Source organism: Suricata suricatta, chromosome 10 (genome assembly GCF_006229205.1).
Source record: "Suricata suricatta isolate VVHF042 chromosome 10, meerkat_22Aug2017_6uvM2_HiC, whole genome shotgun sequence".
NCBI classification, from domain to species: Eukaryota; Metazoa; Chordata; class Mammalia; order Carnivora; family Herpestidae; genus Suricata; species Suricata suricatta.
The window spans coordinates 128,120,836-128,136,821 of NC_043709.1; the positions used below are offsets into that span (position 1 = coordinate 128,120,836).

The 15,986-nt window shown below is 42.1% G+C and overlaps 1 long non-coding RNA gene across 1 annotated transcript; it reads left to right on the plus strand.

Moving 5' to 3' along the window:
- Positions 1-18: 18 nt before the first annotated feature.
- On the plus strand, positions 19-1,247 carry LOC115304919. The gene is made up of 2 exons (XR_003914671.1): positions 19-119; positions 659-1,247. It is a non-coding gene; the product is annotated as an uncharacterized LOC115304919 (long non-coding RNA).
- The last annotated feature ends 14,739 nt before the right edge of the window (positions 1,248-15,986 follow it).

Genomic DNA, 15,986 nt, shown 5'->3' on the forward strand with positions numbered 1-15,986 from the left:
CCGCCGCCCCCCGCCCGGGCCGGCCCGGCCCCGCTCGCCCCTCCGGGAGCCCCGCGGTCCGCTCCCACCGACCGGATTTGACCTTTTGGCAGCCCACTTTATTCCAAGCACAGCTCTCGGTAAATCTCTCTTTATTAACACCGTCCTCCTCGGCTTTCGTTTGGAACCAACACAGATCAAGCCTGAAGCCTCCAGACTTTAGCAGCAATCATTTACAGATTAGGGCGGGCTGCGTGCAGCCTGGGCCTCGGGGCGCTCCTCGGGCCCCCGCAGACTCGTGCCCTCGTACTCCCGGCACAGCACTGCCTAGCTTTCTCTCCCCCCACCCCAGCCCCTTTCTCGGTGGCTTGGGTTCTGGGACACTAAGCATCAGGCTTAGAGCTTCCCTCAGAGGCTGTAACTACATGACTGTTAGGATTTGTCTTTTTTTTTTTAATAATTTGGAACCGGGCTGCCTAACAAGCTAGAATTTACTGTATGTAAATTCTGGCACTGAGTTTGCTACACTGCTTCCCCCTTTCCCCTTCTTCGTCGTCTCCTTTCTTGTGTTTGTAAATAACATGAAGGGGGAGGGAGTGGAGGCTATGGGACAGAGCGAAGGCGAAAGGGTGTGGGGTTTTCTCCAGCAAGTTGTGTATCTTTTGTCCTTTATTTAAAGCTGAACATCCTTTCACTAATCATCGGAGACCGTGCGTAGCAGATGTTAAAAACAACTCGTGTATCAAGAACACGATTGTTTTCCTCCGGCTTCTCCAGAGCCCTCCTCTCCATGCTGCGGTAGATTCTCCGTGAGCTTGTGGATTCCTTCCTTCCCTGAGCACTGCCTCTTAAGCCTGGTTTTCTGCTTTCCCGGCAGCTGAAGCTCTTGCTGCGCCCTCACAGGTCGTTGGAGTTAGAAGACCTTCAGGTCATCCTGCACGGTGTCTCTCTGGTCACCAAGATTTTCCTCGCAGCTGCACGCCACATGAGCTTTACTTGATAGTCTCTCTCTTTAGATCAGATTTCTCTTTTTTCTTACACTTGTTTTAAAAGGAAGTTTCAAGATCATTACCCTAAATGGAAAATTAGCTTCACTGGTCTAATAAAACAATTTCCCACAGACATGTAAAAGAGCGAAAGGCCCTCATGTGGGTCTTCTTTCTCTGGGTGGAAAAGAGAGTTGAACCAGTGTTAGTGGGGTGAGGCTACACTTACACCAAGCAGGGGCTTGGCCCCCAGGGAAAAATAAAGATTCAGAGAGAACACGGTACAATTCAATATTTTTGTGATGACCCTCCTTCCGAAGATCGTCAGCCAAGAGGAAGGTTTCCAGTCCAGTGACTTGTCTTGAGGCGGAGCCTAATCAAGAAAATGAAGGTCTCTATTCTTCCCTGAGTCTCCATAAGGAAAGGTGGTGGAGACAGCTCTTAGAAGCAGGCTGCTTGTCTAGACGGGGAGTTCTTCTCCTCAACCCCAGATGTTCCTCTCAGCACTTTACTTAAAAACTTTTTATGTCTTTATTATTTTTTATTTTGAGAGAGACAGAGAGCAAGTGGGGGAGGGGCAGAGAGACAGAGGGAGACACGGAATCCGAAGCAGGCTCCAGGCTCTGAGCGGTCGGCACAGAGCCTGACGTGGGGCTCGAACCCACAGACTGTGAGATCAGGCCCTGAACCAGTCAGACGCTTAAAGGACTGAGCTGTCCAGGTGCCCCTCCTCTCAGCACTTTAAATCCATTCCCAGGCCCTCTTTTCCCCAAAGCCTCCATCCTTAAAACACTCAGCAGACGCTCAGCTGACATAAGCTTCTTGTGCCATAGTCGCATATACGTTCCTTAGTGGCTGTAAATGACTCTCTTCCGAAGTACAACTACCTTTATGCTAAGATTAAAAAGTCCACATCTTTCACCAAAATCATTGCCTCTTTGGGGCTTCATGCTTCTTCCTGGGCTGTATGATTCTACAGAACATTATACGTGGTATACGCATCATTATTACCTAGCGTCATGACGTGTAAACATATACATAACGCGTCTAGTCCCCACAGACTTCACCAAATGTGGGTGATAATAATGGCTTTTGTGCAGAGTGTACCTCCAAAGGGTTTCTAATGCTTAACTAATGAAATGTTTCTCCCTTTAGAAAGTTAGCAAGAAAAAAACAAAAGATTACAAGAAGTCCCCAGGAAATAGTGACATTTCTCTCTTGCTATTTCCCTCCCAGGACATACCACACACGACTGAGTGGAAAAGTAAAGGTCTGGATATATAATGACATCTGTAGCTAAAGGTCTGTCACTATAATGACATCGTCCTTATACCATTAACCCACCACACCCCTGAATTCAGATCTGGGGAAAGAAGAGAAAGGAATCCTTAACCCTTGGAGTTCAGGGTTAATGGGTGAAAGGGGGAGGGACTTGGCTTCCACTCAAAGAACAAAAGGACAAAAGCATGCTCATAAATTATGCAATAATGTTTTTAAGCTTAGTCCTTCCAGAAGCTTTTTAAAGGCAGTGGAAACTTTCCTTGGCATTAAATCTGGCACCAAGTTCAAGTACAGAAAGAGATAAGAGTGAAAGTTTATTACTAGGTAGAAGGAACCGTTCTAATTTCTGTAGGGGTATTAACTCGTTCAGTCCTCATAACTAACCTGTTACGGAGGTAAATTAGCAGCAGTACGCCCATTTTGTTAATGCCTACGAAGACATTTGGGCACGTGGAAAGTGAGCGAACCGTCTGAGCCCACAGGGCTGGTCACCTGTAGGGGAGGTGTGGGATCTAGAAGGCGTGCTTTTGGAACCTCAGGCATGTCCTCCCTCCAGAGAGGAATATTCCAGCAGAGAGCGGCTGTCGGGGGAGCGGGACTGGGGCTGGGCTCAGGTCAGGGATGGGTAAGAGGGGGGTGTTTGAATCTCATGCTTTTACTCCTGGGCTCCCTAGACAGACCCTAGCTTTCAGGAAGTATCTGGTGATGAAGGAGATGAATGATCTTGTTAATGCTGCACTGAGTCCAAAACAGGCTGAATATTTTTGTTCTTCTCTTTCTGAATGTTGAAGACTAAGTGTTTTCCTACATGCCCTCCAGAGTAAGGGCAGATTCCTCCCTCCCCACCCCCGTGCGCCAGGAACTACGTTCCTGATTCTGAACAGCTGCCCGTCAAATGGATCCTTCCTGCTAAGAAAAAGCCTATCAGAGTGATTTGTTCACCTTCACCTGTGAGGGTACGCACTCAAAACAAATTGACAAAAATACTGCCCTATTCAAAACTGGGTCAACTATTCACCTATAACTCAGGAAAAGCAGTAATAAAATTTCCTTACATAAAACATAAAGGTTGGGGCGCCTGGATGGCTCAGTCAGTAAAGCGTCCAACTTTGGCTCAGGTCATGATCTCGTGGTTTGTGGGTTCCAGCCCTGTGTCGGGCTCTGTGCTGACAGCTCAGAGCCTGGAGCCTGTTTCCCAATCTGTGTCTCCCTCTCTCTCTGTCCCTCCCCTGCTCACACTGTCTCTCTCTCTCTCAAAAATAAATTTAAAAAAAACATTAAAAATTAAAAAAAAACATAAAGGTTAAGCTTAGCCTTGAGAAAACAGGGGCCAAAAATGTAATCTTCCTCCATGCCACTGTATGAACTACACGATTTAATTTTACTTGTGTTTTTTTCCTCATATTTTGATAAGTTTATGCCTTTAAAAAAATCAGATTATTTTGTCGTTTGATTTTAATAGCTCATCAATAGTTGGCTGTTTGGAATGGTCCCTATGTGTTAAAGAAGGATTCAATCCACATAAAGCAGTTTTCATTAATTGCCGTACAATTACCAGCAAAAGACTCATCATTCTCCCATTCATATAACTTATTTCCTCTTTCCACATACAGAAACCAAAACCCAAATCCAAACATAAAGCAACCCAGGTCTACCCAGGCCATAAGCATCTCACATGTTTATGGTCAATGTCCAATGTCATGAGGGCCAAAGCTGAGATCTGTGGAAGCCCGTCTTCCATGTTGGAGGGGCAGGACGCACCTGGGGGTGGGAATTAGCCAAAGAAAAACAAGAAACAGTCCTTCTCCATCAGCTGAATGTTAGACTGACTATTGAACAGAGGTTTGGAACGCAGGTATGAAGTCTCGGGAAATTTCTCTCACACAAAATGTCGAGCTTCTTGAGAGTCCAGAACTTTACAAAAAATAATAATAAAAGCAGTTTTGCTAAGGGAAAAAGTATACATTTTTATGTCCTCTTTTTCATTTTGTTTCTCTCCTGATTCCTAGGAATATGATTACCCTAAATAATGTTTTATTTCTTTTACAAAGTCTCACTTCACACTTATTTGTTCCTAATTCTGTTACTTCCTGATAAAGATTCTTTCTCCTTTTGCTCATCCCAAATTTTTCTTTTAGTTATTTACCAGCTCTTAACTTCTTCTCAAGTGGGTAAGGTCCCTCTCTCCCTATAAGAAACTGAAATGACTAATTGGAGATGCACTCAAGTTCTTTAAAAAACCCTCTTCTGGTCTTGCCGAGGTGCCAGAGTTTTAAAGTTGGCAGGTGGACTGAGTTCAACTCCAAGCACTTGCTCTTGACCCTGGAAACAGGATCCAGCTTTGCATGCTTTTCATAGCAAACCTCAGTGTGGCAGTCATGGTAGTCAGGGGTTGCCAGATAAAATCTAGCACATTCTGTTAAAATTGGATTTCAGAGAAACAACGAGTAAATTTTTAGTGAAAAGTATGCCCCTCTCTCCAATATTGCATGGGACATATTATAATTAAAAAAAAATGATCTGCATCTTCCCCGCCCCCCCCTGAATGCCAACTTGAGCTATGTGTCCTGTGTTTTTATTTCTTGCATCTGGCAACCTGACGCTAGATTCACTTTAAATAAAAATAGCCAGATCACTGTGATTATTATTTTTCATTTGTGGCTGTCTGTTAAGGCACCCTGATGTCATTCAGGAAGGCATCCGCATGTATGAATTTAAATGTTCTTAAAGCTTTTCTATTGCATTAGTTGTTTGTTATAAGCCAAACATAAAAAGCCACATTTGAGATTGCTTTTTTCACAAAGCCAGGATATGATTAAAGTATGCTTGTATCTTATTAGATATTGGATATCAATATTGGGAATTAGGAAATGCCACGCAGACTTCTTGCCTTAAGACAGGCTAGTGGAATGCATTTTTAACTGCTGGTAAAATCAATATGCTCAGATGGACTGAGACTGACGTTTTGTAAATTGGGCAGCACATCTATATCATATTTATTTTATATGGAGTGACTTGGTTTATGCAGCTGCAGTGTTTTGTTTTGCCCTGCGCACCAGCTCTGTACCTGAATAGGTAACCATTAATCTTCAGTTACATAAAATTACATGTCTTCACGTTAATGATGTCCACGGAGACAAACTTCCAAAGACAGTCTGCTTTTCTTCTTTTTCTTCCCCTTCCCCTTCCCCTTCCCCTCCCTCTCCCTCTCCCTCTCCCTCTCCCTCTCCTTCTCATTCTCCTTCTCCTTCTCCTTCTTCTCCTTCTCCTTCTCCTTCTTCCTCTTCCTCTTCCTCTTCCTCTCCTTCCCCTTCCCCTTCCCCTCCTTCTCCTTCTCCTTCTCCTTCTCCTTCTCCTTCTCCTTCTCCTTCTTCTTCTTCTCCTTCTTCTTCTCCTTCTTCTTCTATAAATGCATCTAATTTGAATGGAATTTCAAGCCCTTACATGTTTAGCTCCCAACACTTGGTGCAGAGAAGAGCCTATGAACAGACAGGTGTGTATTGATGCTACATCTTGAGATGCTATGACTTGAGAATTGCTACTATGGGGCACTAAGAAAAAAAATGCTATTGTTTATTTATTTATTTATCATTCTAAAAGGTCTCTAAAGAGACAGCTACAAAACCCGCTAAGGGTAGGGAAAGGCCAGATGTGGTATTCAGGGTCTGCATAAGTACTGAATATTTTCTACTGATGCAAAGGCCCTTCTAACAATTGGGAAGGGATGCTTTTTGCATTTGGAGTGGTAGCTGAACAGGAGGGCAAAACGGATTAAAGCTGGGGGGAGGGGAGCGTGGGGTCTTTGCCAGGCATATTTTATAAGTGAGAAAGGAAGAGAGAGGAGACTCACACCCAGCCAGCTGCTTTTCATGCCATGCAAAGGAAGCACAGGCCAAGTGTGATACGTACAGTGGGAAAAAAGAAAATTCAAGCTTTATCTTTTGTACGGCCACGGAGGATGAGATTTTCAAAGCTGTGTAATGTCCCTCTTTGAATTTCCAGTCTGCTTTTGTGAGGATTCACAGCTTACACCAACAGGGACAAAGGAATGCCCAGAAGAAGGATGTACTGTTCAGACAGCCCCCGGATCCCAGGCCCGGGAATAAAACCTGCAACACTGATCTTATAATCTTGTTTTGTTTTTCTTTAAATGGCAGATCAGATTGCTCTGGTGTTTGTGTGCTTAAAGGCAAGCCTTCTCATCGGTTTTTAAAAGGGAAATCTGAGTTTTAGAGAAAAGCCAAGTATAACTGCCAAGTTTTTCCAGTCAATGAAACAATGTCAACATCTGCTCCTGGAGAAGGATGCCTAACCAGGAATATTGACCTTGAATCATGAAGAGGAAGAGAGAAGCCTTCCATTAGTATCCCGGAATCAAAACCCAGCAGACCTAGGTGGAATTAGGTGTGCAGCAAATTCACTTGAAGATATAGATTTAAAGACTTCATGACTTGTTAATTTAATTCAGAGTGGTTACCCCCACAACAAAACCATATTGAATGATGATTGATTGTGCGAAGAGTTTATTTGGCAATCAAGCATGCCAAAGCAGGTTCCCATTTGTCTACCGGGCAAGGTAGTACTCTCTCCAATGGTGAAGAACCATATTTCCTTTTTTCTTCTTTGTTAGTTTCCAGTGCATTGTAGGCGAATGCTTTTGTAAAATATGATAAAATTGAATTACTAGAAAAAAATGGATAGCAGTCACACGAAGTATAAACCCCATTTTTAAATTATTGAATTAGTAGACATAAAATTATTCCATAAAAACACTTTTTTAACATGTATTTAAACTTTTTTTAAAAAACATGTATTTAATATTGAGAAACAGAGAGAGACAGCATGAGCATGGGAGGAGCAGAAAGAGAGGGAGACACAGAATCTGAAGCAGGCTCCAGGCTCTAAGCTGTCAGCACAGATCCTGATGTGGGGCTCGAACCCATGAACTGTGAGATCATGACCTGAGCTGAAGTCGGATGCTCAACCGACTGAGCCCCCCAGGCGCCCCATTACTCTTAATTATTATAAACTTTGTTTACACTTTGTTATGATCTACAGCCTGCATTGCTCTATTTTTCACACTTTGAGGAGTACTGATGAAAAGTATTCTACAACAATTATTTTTTTAAAAAAATTTAGATACTTTTAAAGAATAGTTTTAGGGTCTGTATTGAATGAAGCCCTGTATGATCTAACGTTAGTAGAAACTATGTCCATTTATACTGTTGACGAAATGAAAGAAAATACACCAAAATCTTCTAGTAAAAAAAAAAAAAAAGTCAATTAACTTAATAGCCAATTAATGCCAAAGTTTCCTAAAGTCACCATTTTCTGAGACATTTTTAAATCACTTACAATTACATTAATGCTTTAGGAAGTGGGCCTCGAGTTCAGTGACAATAATTCTTTGTTGACTGGCAGGTTTGGAAACTACTAACTGCTTGGGACACAGCTCCAAGTGGTTCCTCTAATTCCTATTTTATTCTTCATTAGAGAGAGGAAAACAAAACACAGCTGCCAATTTGCCACAATCTAAGATATCTCCATCTACGAAAACCCAAATGGACTTCCCTGAAGATCACTTAGATTACAACGTATTTGGAGGGGTTCCTTAATACATTTAACTTCCTCTAGCGTACCTAAACGTTTACATAGATCACTGAACACTGAGACACAGTTATAAGTAGAGGGATCTAGAAGTGAAAATTAGAGGAACACTGTATTGATTTCACAAACCCATGGCACTTCCCAGGTACCAGACACTGTTCTACAGTCTTTACTAAAATTAACTCCTGAAATCCTCTTAACATATGGCAGACTCTCATCTTCATCTTACAGGTGAAGGAAACTAAAGCACAGAGTGGGTAACTGATGGCAGTGGTGAGTGGGCGGCAGAGGTAAGGTCTGAAGAGTCAGTCTCCTTCCCAACATAGCGGGCATTTCGTAACTGACCATCAGAAAGAAGGGTAAAGCAGTTTTAAGTCATCAATATAATTTAACTGGACAATTAAATCAACAAGCATGGTGATTCCAGTAAGACTTTCCCATGGAAATTTCTGATTCATAAATCAAGGCAGAAAGCAGAAACCATAGGAAGATTGTTAGATCTCTGAAGATTCACAGGTCGCCTGTTCATGTCCCTTTAAAAACCACTTCTGTCAATGTCCTTTCTGAGTAAGATAACACTAGTAGTATGAGGGCCATTCGGTCACCTTAATGCTTTGCTTTGTCAACATCCATCTCGAATTGATCCTATAGAGGAGAAAATAAACCCTGCTTCAACCCTATATATGTCATTATACATATATTTATGACATATGTCATTTTTTTGGTTAAATGTTTTATTTATTTTTTGAGAGAGAGAGACAGCGTGAGCAGGGGAGGATCAGAGAAAGAGGGAGATACAGAATCTGAAGACAGGCTCCAGGCTCTGAACTGTCAGGACAGAGCCTGACGCGGGGCTCGAACCCAAGAAAATGAGATCACAACCTGAGCCGAAGCCAGACGTTTAACCAACTGAGCCACCCAGGCACCCTGACATATATGTCATAAATATGTCATTAAATATGAGATATGTCATAAATATATGTCATTTATACTCTGCCAGAGCAAAAATGTACATATAAAATCTCTATAAGAATCCAGAAATACCAGTTAAAATACAATGATATACAGTGTTTTACTCATCAAATTGGTAAACGTCTTCAAATGCTTATATGTGATGGCTGAATGAGGTACAATTAAATAGGCTCATTCATATATGGTTGCTGAATGTTTAAACCACCATCGAGAAAGCCATTTGACAAGAAGTGTCAAAAATATTTTTAAAAAATATTCTTACTACTTGACCCAGAAATTTCACTTCCAAAAGTTTCTATTTTTAAGATTCATGTAGAGGGATATTCACTGCAATACTAATGATATTAATGAACTATTAGAGGCAACCTAAATGTCCAACAATTTAAGGCACATTAAAACTATATATGCATATCATGGTAGAGCTATAAAATGGGATGGTATGGAGCCATAAAACCATTCTTTGGTGGACGACAGACAGGCTTGCAAAATAAGTGAAAAAATACAGGGCATAGCATGTTATATAGAACATACTATAGATTCTTTTAAACGCGATGGCCAACAGTGTACAGAGATATCACAGTGAGGAAAGGCGTCAAGGAAATTGACTCGTGAAAATGCAACAATCTTGCTTTCTCCAGTTATTTGGAATATTCTGTCTTCTTGATCTAGCTTTCTCTTTTACAATTATGTATCCTCCTCCTCCTACCCAATTTTCTTTTCCCACTCTTAAGATCTATCAATACTGTAAAATGGAACGGAGATTCAGTAATATTGAGAATCAGCATGCAGAAGGAAGGCGTTTGGCTGGCCGGAGAGATGAGTCTCTAAGGACAGAGGTCCTGTCCAATCTGTTCTTGCACTTTCTTCAAGGATGACAGAAATCTTATTTTTTTTTAAGGTGTTCTGACTTCAGTTGTTGACTTAAGATTTTACACACACATGTCCGTGCCCCCCCCCCCGCCCACACACACACACTGAGAGACTTCCCAGTTTGTGACTTCCAGCATCCACATTTACGTGCACGAGTGTGAAAACACCTGGAAAGAAACCTACAAGAATGAAATCACAGTTTCAGATAACATTGGGTATGTTCAGGGTGGTGTGGCGGTGGGCAACTAGCATAATTTCATTTTATTTTATTTTTTTGCACCTTTTCTATTTTCCAAGTTCTCTCTCCATGTGTTTCCTTTTATAACCAGAGAAACATCACCACTTGTATTATTTTATCTAGTTAGTAATTCCTTTCAGGGGATCTTGAGTAGCTTTTAAAACAATGTGTGGTACTATTTTGAAGTCTGTCTCGGATCTTGTGTTTCTAGATATGTCTGCACATCTATAGATCATGTTCTTACCTATGAAATCATTACTTCTAAGCCATCAGAAGCTTCTTTGAAAATCAGAGGTCTAAAACCTTGTCTCATTTTTTACTCCTTCATAGCTTACCCTCATCATTTTCTGCCTAAATTCAGTTGCATTTTTCTTTTCTCCTTTACATCACATCTAACCTTTTCAATTATAGCTAGGTGATGCTAGGCAATTCTCTAATCTAGTGGTAGAGACCACTGCTGGTAGGATGTGGGCAGTTCACTGGCCAAAGTGCCTTTTGTTATTTAAATGATCAGAACATTCCAGAGCTGCTTGGACAGGCATGCCTTTTGGAACGGAAAAGAAAGCTTTAAGGTTTATGTGAGCACAGCACCTCCCTCACTCACAGGCTTCTCCTGATAGTCACCTTAACAAAAGGGATTAAAAAAAGGAAAAAGGAATGTAGCCAACAAGTACTCAGTCTAGGAAAGAAGAATGTAAGGGGCTCAGCCGATTGAGGGTTATGATAAAATAACTGGCGAAAACGACAAAGCCTTCTCTTCATGTAGGGACAAAGCGTGCTTTTCACGAAGCTCAAAACAAATTAATTACAGAATTACTGCTGCGCACATACAGTGATCTGTACTCACCCCCTTCCGGGGTCTCATGCTTAGAGGGCGACGCTTCTCGGAAACCAGCTTATTTGACCATTTCTCTTGTTGAGAGAGCTTGTATTTTATGAAAATTGGGAAAACGGACAGAAAAATCTGGATTTCATTTTTAACCAGCCATTGTTTTTCTAATTCCTCTATTTTACTGAAAGCATATTGTGTTTTTAAAAGTATTAAATGAAAAGAGAAAATGAAAATTGTTCACATGATTATAGAATAAAAACAAGTGTATCTTAGCCATTAGGCTGACATTATTGGATCAGGAAATAGAGTAATTCATTTTCAAAGATAGGCTTGATAGAAACTTTAAAATGAGGTATGTGTGTGTGTGTGTGTGTGTGTGTGTGTGTGTGCTGTGTGTGGTATCAAACCTTAAGGGTTTTCTTTCCATTGAAGCATTAAAAAGTGAGAATTCTGATTTCTTGTTGACAGTGTTTAAATGAATGCTCAGCTGATAATTACAAATGCAAGGGGAAACTTTTTATAACTGAATATTTAACATATATTGAACACAAACCACATAATGTGATTCTCACCCCATTTTGTCCATGTTTTTTCTCTACAAAGGAGGCATCTCAAATAGTCCCCTTAAAACTTGAAATAGTTCTCTGACATGTGAGTTCTCTCTGAAGAAGGGGGTAGATTACTCTATGGCCTTTAATGTCTGTGTGTATGATTTAATAACATAATCCTTATAGGCATTATGAGATCAAAAGGAGTAGTCGAGGGTAGTATTTTCTATAGGGGCAGAGGGCACAGAGGGTTAAATTCACTCTGTCTATGATTTTCACTTTGCTTAATGGGAAAATGCTTCTTGTTCCTAAAGCACTTCTGACCTCCTGTGACCTCCTGAAAATAAGGTTAGGCCATTTATTTCCTGTTAATTTGATTTCCATTTTTTGAGTTGAGTCACAGAGGATAGAAAACTTGTCAGAGCAGATTGAGACATATAGAAACACTTTAAGGGTATCTGCTCTGTAACATCCTTTAAAAAGAATTAACCTTTTACGGAAAGTTTTTTTTTTCTTTTTCCAGATGACTCACAAGCTATGACTGATGACTTCTCATCATCCAGGCCTAAGGTTTATGAACGGCCAACATGCTTTTGTGATGTGGTAGCCTCAGGTCTTTTCTATGACCTTTTTGAAACACCCAACATGACCAGAAATCCGCACGTTGACAGTCAAAGGGAATGTTTATTCCTGAGAACACTTAATATGGGCCAAGCACTTTATATGCATCATCTCTTTTCATTGCTCCCATAAATACTAGGAGGTATGTATTCCCATCGCCCCTGTTTCACAAAGGAGCAAGTCCAAGGTAGCACAGCCACTAAAGGGCAGAACACAGTTCTGGCTTGTGGCTGAGTCGAGACCCTATGCCTGACCGACGGTTCTCAATCTTAGCTTGGAGTTTTAAAATCTCAGTGGGGTGAAATGGAGTCTCTGGGGGCCGCACCCCCCAGCCATCGCTCTTTCTAAAAACTTACAGCTGATGCGAATGTGCAGGGTAGGCTGATACCCCTGTACTATGGGGACTTCTTTATCCATCACCTCAGAGAGTCAAGACAAGGACCAGCTGGAATTCAAACTTGAGCCAAGTACAAAGGGAGGTTTTATGAATCATCATTTTACACTTGAGAGTAACCCTTCCTAATGGTTTAGGCAGGCAAATACAGCGGACTTTGACTTGAAAAAGTTAAAATTATATAATTAAGCATTTCCAATTTCTGCTATAAGTATTCAAACTTGCCCAAATGGAAGCAGGCAGTAGAGCTGAGGTTACGTGGAGCACGGGCACCCACACATCAGCCTCCCGTCCAGGTGATGTGGGTCCAAGTGTGTCTGGCTAAATATCTTAAGGCATCTTAACCCGAGAAACACCCCCAAAGGCAGCAAGTTTGAGATCATGACCTCCCATTCTTATTTTGCTGCTTATCTTATCTCCCTGCTGGAGACTGAATAGATTCTTGCTCAGAACTTCAGCTACAGAGCATTTCAGGTCTTCCAGAAATAATAATGTATTGGTTTCCTGGGGCGGCCATAACAGAATACCACAAACTGAGTAGCTTAAAGAATAGACACGTATTGTCTCACAGTTCTGGAGGGGAGTCTGAGATCAAAGTGTCCTCGAGGTTGGTTCCTTCTGAGGCTTGTTCTAGGTCTTTCCCCAACTTCTGGTAGCCTCTGGCATTTCCTGGCTTACAGAGATGGCTGTCCTCTTTCTTTATGTGTTTCTGCCTCTGTGTTCAAACTCCCCCTTTTCATAAGGACATAGTTATATTGGATTAGGGGTCCACCCTAACGACCTTTCCTTAACTGGATCACCTATGGAGACCTTATTTCCATAGGTACTGGGCGTTGGGAAATATTCAGGGGGTGTGTCTTTCAGAGGGACAAATACTGTCTGCCAACTGAAAGAAATGGTCACTCACTAGAAATTGTGAAAGTCTCCAATGAGAGGAAATTTCTTAATTTTCTGAAAGAAGATAAGAACTATACCTCGAATCTATACAGCATTTTGTAGCTTAGAAAACATACTCTTAGACGCTCTAACTCATGTCCCTCATGGAGGCCCTCCATATTTACAAAATAAATGTAAAATCAGAGTTCAATTAAACACTTTGGGGCCACACAACTAATACGGCCAGTTGGGGCGGGTCCATGTTTGGAGTTGGGTCATCCAACCCCGCAATCTACTGCTCTCCCTAAATAAATTAGGCCCCAGCCTGACTCATCATAGACCATGGAGAAGAGTGGCTGGGAAGCCCCAGATCGACAGAGTTGATGTCACAAAGAACCTGAATGGTCTGACCGCAAGAAGGTGAAGGAAGCTGCACATATTTTCCCTCCGGGAGTAGAGTATTCAAGGGAAGACACTGAGGGGGGTAAAAAGGAAACTCAACACCACTACTTTATGGGTTTCCCATAAATACTGGCCATTGGCTTGGGGACAAGGACACTGAAGACTCGCTCTTTTGGTAAGTGGGTTCATTTTCACAAAATGCTTTCTTTGATGGAATTGCGTGATTTCCTAGTGTTTCTGTGCTGACGCAGAAGAGCAGAATGTTTTATCAACAAGGTGTGTTGCTTCTTGAAGCTTGCTGAGCCCCCAGTGGAACAGTCTTTAATAACCCCAACTTAATACCCATTGACAAATTAAACTAATCAGAATGGTGTTGATGTGTAAGATTCTAGATAATGGTGTCACATAGAAGCCCTTGCATGTACCAGAGACCACAGATGTTTGAGATCCTTGGCTTTTGAAGTGCTCCCTCTGTTAGCAAGCCACTTCCTAAATCAGGAAGGGAAGAGATTTCTGGAGTAACTGATCTGTGCTGCCGATCTGGCAACACGGAAAAGCACTGGGTTTCTCTCCTCTTAATAAAAATGCCCAGAGTAAGTGCCTTCAGGAATCTTTTTTTAAAATTTTTTGAATGTTTTTATTTATTTTTGAGAGACATAGACAGTGGGAGCAGGGGAGGCTCAGAGAGAGAAGGAGGCACAGAATCCGAAGCAAGCTCCAGGCTCTGAGCTAGCTGTCAGCACAGAGCCTGATGCAGGGCTTGAACCCACAAACCGTGAGATTATGACCTGAGCTGAAGCCGGATGCTTAACTGACTGAGCCACCCAGGTGCCCCTGGAATCTTTTATTCTTATTCTTGACAGATATCTGTATGTACAGAATTTGGGTGGTGCGCTGGGGAGATCCACAAAATTGCTATTTGGCTAATGATTCTGTGTGAAAACAAAACAAAATAAACAACAAAGAAAAAGGCCAGAGGATTTCAATCATATCAGTATATGTCCAAAGATACAACTTACAAGGAACTTTCCCCAAAGAAAGTATGCTTATCCCTATTGAGAAAAACAGAAAGACAAAACCCTCTACTATCAGAAATATCAGGACAAATCAGGCACAGGATATCAGAACCCACCGCTCTCTACCTCTCTTTCCATCCTATCTGTAACCATTTTTACTCTTATTATCTGTAACTTCCAATAATGACCACACTTTTCCCCAGGGATCCACCAGTATAGGCCTTTGATTGGGACATCACAGACTGGAAAGTTGTCAGTTTTCTTAAATATGATTCGGGCCAATGACCATTTTACAGAAAAAAAAATTCTAATATGGAGGGTGAGCTTAGATTAGTGATCCTCAACCCTGACTGCACTTTGAACTCTCTTGGGGAAGCGTTTTCAAACACCAGCGCCTGGGCCTCACCCCAGAATATCTAAATTCAAAGATCTTGAAATGAGGCCATGTGCGCTTGCTTAAAAACATCCCAGAGGCGTCTGATGATGACTGAACTGTAGGAACACTGGCTTAGGCCTTCCCGATTGAGTGCTCAATGTGTAGCCACAGAGCTGGGTGCAGTGCTAGCTAACGGAAAGCTGCACACTGCCACGCTCCAAGCCGGAGCAAGGGGTCAGAGAGGCGAGAAGGGACAGGAGGAGGAGGAAGAAAAGAGCAACTCAGAAAGAGAAGGAAGGAGAGACTGGGGGTTTTGTAAAGGTGGAAAGGAAGGGGCCAAAGAAAAGAAGAGCCTGCTGCTCCTCAGGTCGGGCCCTGGCCTGAGTAAGGATTTGACGTTTGCAAAGCCCATGGCGCCATGTTCTCCTTCCAGCGCCAACAGATTGCAGTTACTTAAGTGACTGTGTTGGGAAAGATCATGGCAAAGAAGGGCAAAACCAGCCTAAATATTCATAGCTCCTAAGTATCAAGCCTATTTTTTCTTACTTTCAACCTTAGCACTATTCTATGACATGGGAGAATCAGCACACAGAACACATTTGTGAACCCACAATATGAATGCAAGTTGCAGAGATGACACAAGGTGGGCAGGTGGAGAGAATGTGAAGGAAGAAAGAACCACTCACTCATGGCCAGGTGCACACTATCCTGCCATCTTTCCAGATGCCTCCTCCTGGGTCTGCACTCAGTGCCCTCCTTGATACATCTTTGTGTGCTTTCTGTCTTGACCCTCCGTGAAAGTACTATGTATCCAAATTATAAATGTGTGGAATCATCAGCCAGGCCTGATGCAGGATCCAACTTGTTATCAAGACCTGTTGCCTACCTTCACATCTAAGCACAAATGTCATCTCCTCCATGAAGCCGACGTGGCCGCCCAGCGAGGATTTCCGTTGTTCCCTCCAGTTTTCCCACTGTCCCATAAATG